The sequence below is a fragment of the Branchiostoma lanceolatum genome, chromosome 9 (genome assembly GCF_035083965.1).
Source record: "Branchiostoma lanceolatum isolate klBraLanc5 chromosome 9, klBraLanc5.hap2, whole genome shotgun sequence".
Taxonomy (NCBI): domain Eukaryota; kingdom Metazoa; phylum Chordata; class Leptocardii; order Amphioxiformes; family Branchiostomatidae; genus Branchiostoma; species Branchiostoma lanceolatum.
The window spans coordinates 2,173,027-2,183,003 of record NC_089730.1 but is presented as its reverse complement, the minus strand read 5'-3'; the positions used below and the strand labels follow the sequence as shown (position 1 = coordinate 2,183,003).

At 40.8% G+C, this 9,977-nt stretch overlaps 1 long non-coding RNA gene across 1 annotated transcript; it reads right to left on the bottom strand.

Moving 5' to 3' along the window:
• Positions 1-511: 511 nt before the first annotated feature.
• Positions 512-3,410, bottom strand: LOC136441194 (uncharacterized). Its single transcript, XR_010756866.1, has 2 exons — positions 2,131-3,410; positions 512-1,485 (listed from the first exon to the last, which is right to left on the bottom strand). It is a non-coding gene; the product is annotated as an uncharacterized lncRNA (long non-coding RNA).
• Between the last annotated feature and the right edge of the window lie 6,567 nt (positions 3,411-9,977).

Here is a 9,977-nt window from a genome sequence, read left to right as displayed (position 1 = left end):
AGCTAAAGCTAATATTAAACATCACCTCTGGAAAAAAAATTACAACTTACATAGACAAGTACAATAACAACTAGACTGGCCGTCATTTGCTTTAAGAGCAAATTCAGCATGTTTCGCCCATACTCCTCCTCATGCAAGAAGTGGGCTGTCCCAAAATAACTCCTGGGCAAATCGAAATATTACCTGCATGTTGGAAGGCAACATTTGCGAGAGCATCATACTTTGCCAATCTCCCTCCCGATGCATAAATTGACTGTTCCAGACTCACCCGTGCAAAAACAAAAATTTCAAACTCTTCATATCTTTTTAAACTTGGTGTCATCTGATAGGTATTTGTGAAAGAAACAGAATGTTTTTTGTTTCAACAAAATCAGACATACCGTTAGCGAGTTACGGCCATTCAAAGGTCTGAGAATTAGTCCTCAAATTCTCCGGAATCCGTAAAAACCGTAAAAATGTAATATCTTAAAACTGTCATAACTCAGTAATAATTCACAATAGAAGCACCAAATAAGCTGCATTCTCTTTATTTACAATGATATTAACAAGTCCTTAAAGCTTGTAGCTTTGCCTTCATCGTTTCTTTAGATTTCTCATCTCAAAATATCACCAAAAGTGGGAAAAAAATGGACATGGGCACAGGACATCTTAAATATGCAAGATTGCGATATCTCTGTAACCGTACAATATACAAGGAAACAACTTGGCATACATGGGTTCTGTAACATGCTGAATCTAAATATGGCGGCCATAACATCTATACATCTGCTTCAGAAATTATGAATTATGATGAATAATTGATTTCCTGAGGTAATAAGATGTGCATCCGCTAATTAAATATGCAACTTGCATATCTTCCTTATACTTGAAGATACACCAAAAGAAAAAAAACGTGGTACACAGAGGTTTAGACACATGCTGATTCCAATTTTAGCCTCAAAAATATAATCTGATCCAGAAATATTGAACTACATGTATTACCCAATGCTATATATTTACATTTGTACACACTGATATCATTCTTTGTACAATCTGCAATATTGGTCCGACAATTCAATATCCAGCATTCATTTCATTTCTTCCCCTTTTTTCACTGCAGGAATTTCGTTTCTTGTTGCAGGGCAGTTGAGTGGCAAAGTACATGTATTTATTGTATTGTACATGTATTATATTTTAATTTTACGGGAATCAGACAACTGGATCATGGAACAGGTGGCCATTGCTTCCCTGGTCTGGAACTATTTCTACAGTTGAATCAACTACAAAAGCTAAATCTACTTTTTGTATGGTTTCTCTATCCAGCTGAGATAACCAAGACACACATGCTGATCACTACAAGGGTAGAAGTTACTGAAGTTCTCTTTCGTTATGTACCAAAACTACAGTTATTTACGGCAAATAGAAATTATATCTAGTCTCGTCTTCTAGTTCACTGGCAGTTCTGTTGGTTCTTCATCACTTTCCTCCTCTTCACTCTCTTCATTCCTGTGTCAAAAGAGAAAACGTCTGTTGAAATTCAAACTATATAATACATTCATGGCAGACACACATTTCAAACAATCTATGATGAGATAAATATGAAACTTGGATACTTAGGTACTTTATTTCCTCCATTAGCTACCATACATTTATACTAAGTAGTACTGGTAATTGCAAACAATAATAAAGGCTATCATTCATTATAAATGTAACAACCTAATAAACTTAACAGATCAGCATAGTTCTGTCAAGTGAGGTTTATACTTCTACTCATAAAATAAATTACAACGGAAACTACGACTCGAGTAGAGGGCAGCTGGGCATCCCCGCCGCCCCCCTCCCCCCTAGCAGTGACGTCAGAAGGCGAGGATAGCAAGTACAGTTTTCTGCATTTTAAGTTTAGATTACGGCACTAGCAAAAAAAACAGGAACCAAATGCATCCATAGGGCGTTGAAAATGATTTATAGTAATCATACATGCAACCACTGGCACGAAAATCCACGTATTAAAACGGCAAATTCAAATTATTTGAGCTACCATGCGGCATACAAAAACAACAGTGTTTACCGATAATCATGCGGTCAAATTTGACATAAAAATAACCCAAAACCCACATAAAACTAACGTAAATACTTGTAAAAAGACATTACCTGGCATTTGGGTGGTAGAAGTGCCCGTATTTTGGCCCGATGCCGACGTAATCGGCTCCGAACTACAGCGGTCTGTAGCGCCCAGGCCGCCGTCCACCATCTTGCTTCCTTCCCAAAACTGGCTCGCAATTTTAAAAGTATCAGCCGATTACGGAGCCCACCATGGCTCGAATATATGCGAATTTGGTACCAAAATAACAACAATCTCTTGAATTTTCCAACGATACCAATGTCGAAATATTTTTTAATGGGGTACCTCCCTCCGGAATTTCGATTTGAAAAATCAAAATGTGAATATTTTCACCAATGAAAGTCGCACAAGCTGACCACTTACATCATTTTGTAGATCGTAATGCTGGCTACAAATTGGCGACTAGTTTTCTTGTTTACGAGTGACGTAACGATCCGTATTTGGATCGGCGCGAAGCCGGCCCTCCCCAAGTGCGTGACCGGGAAGCGGGTGCACCTGCTCCCGCGGGCGAAATGCGCGTAACCCGATGGGCGATTTCTCGCTTATGGTTGACGGTATTTTAGTAAATCCTTCACAGATATTGAGTTAAGAACCTTCTTTAACTACTGGTATAAAATTATAAGCGATTTTTGACCGTTATGTATCAGATCGTACGCCTTGAATTTGGCGCATTTTTCGGTTTTGACGGGGCCGGAGAACAAATTTCGGGATCTGCGCCACCCCTACTACACTGCGAGACGCCAAGAGCTTCTTACTGCAAAGGCTTGCGTGTTTACCTGCAACATGACCTCAGGTAACCAGAAAAGAACTCATGTTCTTTGGCCAGCAGCAAATGGAACGCCCGGAACCTTAGATAGAACATGGATTCTTAGATAGAACATAGAACGGGGACAGCACTTTTGACCCGTTTTTGGTCTGAAAATGGGTCCAAAAGTCCCCAAAACGAAGCATTTTGAAGTGATGTACACCGGAAATGTGATTGAAATCCTGTAGGGACATGTTCAAGGCACCCTTGTAGCGAATTCCAGGCCATTTGCTTGTAATACCAGGGCACAGGAGCCAAAAATATAGAAATTGCCTAAAAATGCCCCAAAAAACCTCCATAAAAATGATTTTAAGGCCTGTTTCAAAACGATTCAAAAAGGGTCTGGGGGTATTCGCCATCTTTACCTCCATGCCAAATTTCAGGTCGGTTGGGTAAGAAATGGCGGAGTAGTAGCCATTTGAAGATTTGTCAGGAGGAGAAGAAGAACCAGACAAATACAATATGTTGAGCCCATACTTATGGGCTCAACATAATAAGAAACAGCAATTGGGTCGTCCAATACAAACAAACTAACAAACAAACAATGAATATATCAATATACCTGAACTAAGTTTTAAAACGTCTGCTTGTCAAAATATAGTGCTGAGTCAAGCCTAAAATGTTACAGTTGAAATCATACGAAACAAAGGATGAGCCTCTTAATAATAAATAAATGAAGGCTTGATCAGACAAAGTATCGATATCAAGAATAGGGGCTTGTTTAACAAGAATTATGATTTCAAAATTTGAAAATATAGGAATCTTGTTGGTTTTTTTTGGCCCGGCTTTTTTTTTCGCCCTATCTCATTAATTTTGGAGTCTGCGGAGGATGCCATCCATAAAATTCACTTGCCCTGGCCTTATATCGTAACAACTGGTCACTACAGCAATTGTGGTGTGAGTGTGGGATTCTGAGTGATGGCCTGAGACTGGCTATGCTCTGTCTGATCATATATATTTCAATCTTTAATCACACGTAAAGGAATCGTAAAATACACATAAAACACGCACTAAAAGAAAGTTACGGAAGGTAACATTTACTGAAGCAACTCCAAAATCTATTCATAGCTATAGCAGTTTCTTTGGTAACTGTTACCTTAAGCTTGCGTATCTTAGTACCTGGATGTCTACCTTCATCGGGCATAAAAGAGAGTAACGTTTTGGTTGACACAGTAGAAACAAGAGTCTTAGGACCCAAAATCTCCATGAAACTTTTTTTTTTATTAAACATGTCCCCCCCCCCCCCCCCCATTCTATATCGCTCAATGGTATGACCCCCGGCCACATGTTGGGGGCTCAGGTTCCACAGTGACCCACTTTCGCTATCAATAGCTAGTAACAGCTGTTAGTAGTGCTACAATGGCCAAAACTGCAAATATAGATTTCCCCATTACTTAGGCAACTTAAGTCCAATTTGCATAATTTGCACTTCATTGTATACAACCCTCTCTAAGCTACCTGCCAAGTAAATAACATGAAAATCTGTCGCTCCTTTCTTCAGTTATTCTCCTTTGAAGATTTTGACAAATACGCCATTACAGTTCCAGTGACACATACCAGAGGACCCAAAATCGACCTTGACCTTTCTCCTCCCCACACCTACCCACATAACAAATATCATAACAATTCATCTACACATTCTATAGTTATGCTGATTTTACGCATTCGGTGACACATACATACACACACGGTGACCAATTCATACACACACGCGCACACGTACGCAAACACACTAACTTTGCATGATTTGCACTTCAGTGTGTACATCTCTGTCCAACCTACCTGCGTACCAAATAACATGAAAATCTGTTGTTCCTCTCTTCAGTTATACCCCTTTAGAACATTTTTACAAATAGGCCATTGCAGTTCCAGGGACACAAACCAGGGGGCCCAAAATCGACCTTGGCCATTCTCCTCCCAGCGCATACCCATGCACATACCAAATATCATTACAATCCATCTACACGTTCTACAGTTATGCTGACTTTAAGCATCCGACGACACCCATGCAAACGATTTACCTCCTTACTTATGCAAATTCGGTCTCATTTGCATAGTTTGCACTTAAGTGTGTACAACTTGGTCTAACCTACCTGTGTACCAAAGAACATGACGATCTGCCGATCCACTCTTCAGTTCTTCTACATTGAAGATTTTAACAAATACGCCATTGCAGTTCCAGTCACACATGCCAGGGGGCCCAAAATCGACCTTGCCCTTCCTCCTTCTAACACCCACCCACATACCAAAAATCATTACAATCCATGTACAGGTTCTACAGTTATGGTGACTTTAAGTGTCCGGTGACACATACATACACACAAACACCAAACGCAAGCAAAACAGTATCTCCATGAAAAAGCCTTTTTTCATGGAGATAAAAATGTAACGTTTTCAGACCTCCTGATACGCTTATTTACTTGAAAAGGTCATAGAAGCAAGAAATTAAATTGTTGTGGTCTGAAAATCAGAGATTCCGGAGTAGTTTCAATGTCCTGTTTGACTGTTTCAGGCAGAAATGGCGTTTGCTTCTTTGCTCGTCGGGAACGTGCTTCTGTAGTTGTTTCCTTGTAGTATGCAACAAACAGTCAAAGAAATTTGGTCCTCGGGATTGCGTTGATTGTCTTAAGCTGGCTGTTTGAATATTAATGTTAATGTTATTTTGCTGATGTTTCTAAGACTTTGATGCACATTACAGGAAACAAAATCAGTGACGAAAGGTTCACCCGTCTATTTATGAAATATCACAATTACAAATATTTATTACAAGATCTCGTCTAAACAACGCAATCGCATGCAAAATCCTGCACACGTACGCAAACACACTAACTTTGCATGATTTGCACTTCAGTGTGTACATCTCTGTCCAACCTACCTGCGTACCAAATAACATGAAAATCTGTTGTTCCTCTCTTCAGTTATACCCCTTTAGAACATTTTTACAAATAGGCCATTGCAGTTCCAGGGACACAAACCAGGGGGCCCAAAATCGACCTTGGCCATTCTCCTCCCAGCGCATACCCATGCACATACCAAATATCATTACAATCCATCTACACGTTCTACAGTTATGCTGACTTTAAGCATCCGACGACACCCATGCAAACGATTTACCTCCTTACTTATGCAAATTCGGTCTCATTTGCATAGTTTGCACTTAAGTGTGTACAACTTGGTCTAACCTACCTGTGTACCAAAGAACATGACGATCTGCCGATCCACTCTTCAGTTCTTCTACATTGAAGATTTTAACAAATACGCCATTGCAGTTCCAGTCACACATGCCAGGGGGCCCAAAATCGACCTTGCCCTTCCTCCTTCTAACACCCACCCACATACCAAAAATCATTACAATCCATGTACAGGTTCTACAGTTATGGTGACTTTAAGTGTCCGGTGACACATACATACACACAAACACCAAACGCAAGCAAAACAGTATCTCCATGAAAAAGCCTTTTTTCATGGAGATAAAAATGTAACGTTTTCAGACCTCCTGATACGCTTATTTACTTGAAAAGGTCATAGAAGCAAGAAATTAAATTGTTGTGGTCTGAAAATCAGAGATTCCGGAGTAATTTCAATGTCCTGTTTGACTGTTTCAGGCAGAAATGGCGTTTGCTTCTTTGCTCGTCGGGAACGTGCTTCTGTAGTTGTTTCCTTGTAGTATGCAACAAACAGTCAAAGAAATTTGGTCCTCGGGATTGCGTTGATTGTCTTAAGCTGGCTGTTTGAATATTAATGTTAATGTTATTTTGCTGATGTTTCTAAGACTTTGATGCATATTACAGGAAACAAAATCAGTGACGAAAGGTTCACCCGTCTATTTATGAAATATCACAATTACAAATAGTTATTACAAGATCTCGTCTAAACAACGCAATCGCATGCAAAATCCTGCTAAATGCAGACAAATAAGATGTGACAGTTTTCCGATTTCTGTGAGAGGGAAATCGAACTAACAGAGGGCCTAGAAAATAAAAGTAAAAAGTGTCCGAGCAGAGTTCGTCCCGGGGACATGACGTCACAAAATCAAAGTATCAGGGCGCATCATGGCACGAAATGGCCTCGGATCCTGACATATCCGTACAGGAGAAACGGCATCCGGAACCTCAGATCCATGAGAATCCGGACGGATACGGGGTCCGTATTGTACTAAAATAACTCAAATATACCTTAATTTTTTCTAATTAATTAATGGTATACCACATCAAGGTATCACTTGCATGTAAAGGTTAATGTAGGTAAATTTGTTGGTTAAGTACAATACGGCCCCCGTAACCGTCCGGATTCTCATGAATCTGAGGTTCCGGATCCCGTTTCTACTGTCCGGATACGTCAGAAGGCCATTTCGTGCAGTGCGAGTCACCCAGAACATACCCCATCTCCAAGCAGATCTTTGGGTGGAAGGATGTTAAACATTGTTATACGGCTTGGCCTCTCTAGCTCTAACGGACATCTATCCCTGCCACCCGTCAGAAAACGCCACAACCCTCCAGACGTATATTTGCTTAAAGAATTGAACCCTGATTGAGGTAGATTTATCTTAAATATCTATCTACTGACAGAAACACACATGTGTAGCTAAATAGCTTCAGTTGGCATTTTCTGGATAGAGACTCGTATAGAATGCCTTGTACAGCGATTGTTGTTGTTCTTAGGGGGTGGTTGACCGTGGTTCCTTTCAGCAGCAGGTGAAATTCCCCATCATTAGTCTTACGTACAGTCTTGTTGATTGTCCGACGCTTGCATTTGAATAATATTAATATTCATGACAATTAAAGAAATTGTATAACAGCTGTAGCTTTGTGTGTGTGTTTGTATGTGTGTGTGTGTTTGTGTGTGTCTGTGTGTGCGTGTGTGTGTGTGTGTGTGTGTGTGTGTGTGTGTGTGTGCGTGTGTCTGATTGTGTGTGTGTGATCTGTATCTGTGTGATCTGTGTCTGTCTCTGTGTTTGTCTGGTCACTACAGTACAAGTGGCGTTGTAGTTGGATACCTTGAATCCGACCCGCCATTTTATTGTCTGATCATGTTATCTCAGGTAACTACAGCAGTTGTTAGAAGAACATGGCGAATACTCTTTACATTTCTTCAGGTTTGGCGGGGTTTAAATCCAGCAACCACTTGGTTGACTATAAGTAAATATTTTCCAAATCTGAATTATGCTAAGCCACAGCATTAAATGGGTTGTCATTAAGTCTATTCAGCTATATGAGGGCTTAGCACACTCAAGGACATTTTTGTCTGCCTGATATGACGTAGAACCAATTTTTGTTTCAGTTAGCAACAAGCAACAACACGAAGTCACTGTTCCAGTGTAGCAGCGACACCTGAACCAATGACATGAGCTGCATGATCGAAGGCGCGGGCTCTTCTTCCTGCAGGGCCGGCGCAGGAAACCTCGCATCACCACCCTCCTCAGCAGGCCCGACTCGCTCGGTACGTTACCTCCCGCATCGGCCCTGCTATTTCAAGCCGGTATTCTGGCTTCTGGCGACGTCACCACCAAAACAGATTTCAGCCAATCAGAGGCTTTGCACAAGCTCATCTTGTGCAAAACCTCAAAGGTCGCTGGGAAGCTACCAGCCAATCAGGTTACGTCTTACATCGCTACTTTGGGTTCAGAACAAAATAACGACTGTTTGTGCCAAATAAGGCAAGGTCATCAGTCATACATGAGCAACTACCAGTAACGTCGCCAGAAGCCAGAATACCGGCTTGGAATAACAGGGCCAACGCGGGAGGTAGCGTACCGAGCAAGTCGTGCTTGCTGAGGAGGGTGCGCATCACAGGCACAATTAATTAGACAGTACCATAATTCCATTGTGGTAAATTTCAGCTTCGCGCCATTTTTTCTCCTAACTTAACGCACATAAAATTCCATTATCCTGCAAAATCAAACGACACTACTCAACACTTAAAAGTAAACGCATCACCACCCCTGGAACCAAGTGGGCTACACCTGCGCGGTATCCACCCACACGTACAGTTAGAATAACTAAATTGTGAACACATCAAACAGTCTCTTTTTACTTCGAACAGTGTCAAATGTTCCGAGGAAGACGATACGACAACGGAAGCCTCAGGTAAGCCATAACGATGTGTAGCCAGTCTACCTTCCACATTGATGCCGGAATTGCCATTTAGACGAAGATATCCAACTAGTGATGACCATGCTTTCGTGCGATTTTTTGGGCAATGTTTCTACAACATTACTGACTTCTAATGGCCTGAAACCAAAATTTGATAATTTCCTTGGTTGACGATGACATACTCGTCCTTCCGTATATTAGCGGTTTGTGAAATGTAGTTTGATAGAAGCACAAAATGATAGATAAGGTCTTATTCATGTATTTATTCATGTATACTCCGAGTGTGCAGTCTAAAATAAATGGCTGCATGAACGTGTGTTTATTTGGTGGGAAAGTCCCTTTTAGCCAACCCAACTGATCTCAAGCGTCAACAACGTTAAATTTGCAGGTAAGGTTCGGCAGCTGCGCGCGAGGTCGGACGTACACAGCCCGCCGGCATTTTGGGTGGTGCGGTCGTGCGCTTACAGTTGGAAAGTGCCTATTGTGGGGCGTAGCTAATATAATTGCAGCTTGTAATTGCCATAAACAGAGACTGTAGTGGCTGGCAGTTTTATATGATCTAGGTTAGATGTTCTTAACATAGAATGAACTAGAGTTCCACGAACACATTATCTTCGCCAAATAATCAAGGCTTATTATGGAAAGTGATGAATATTTACGTGCTTATCACCCCCTGCAAATTTGATCATGCACCATACCATTTGGACGTTATGATTGGGCGAATGAGTCCAGTCTAGATAGGGTTAAAAATCATTTGGTGGTACAGGATTAGTATATGTGTAGAGTGTGCTGATATATGTTATAACCGGTCATGAAAAAATGTGAGTATGTTGATATTATATGGGCCACAAAGGTTCGATATGGCAGTGTTGAAAGTTGAAAGTGATGATGAAATAGTACAGTCAATACATATGAATAGAATAAATCTGGCACGTTTTAGGTGTTTTTAGTCAGGCTTTCTATTTTGTCCCTATTTCGG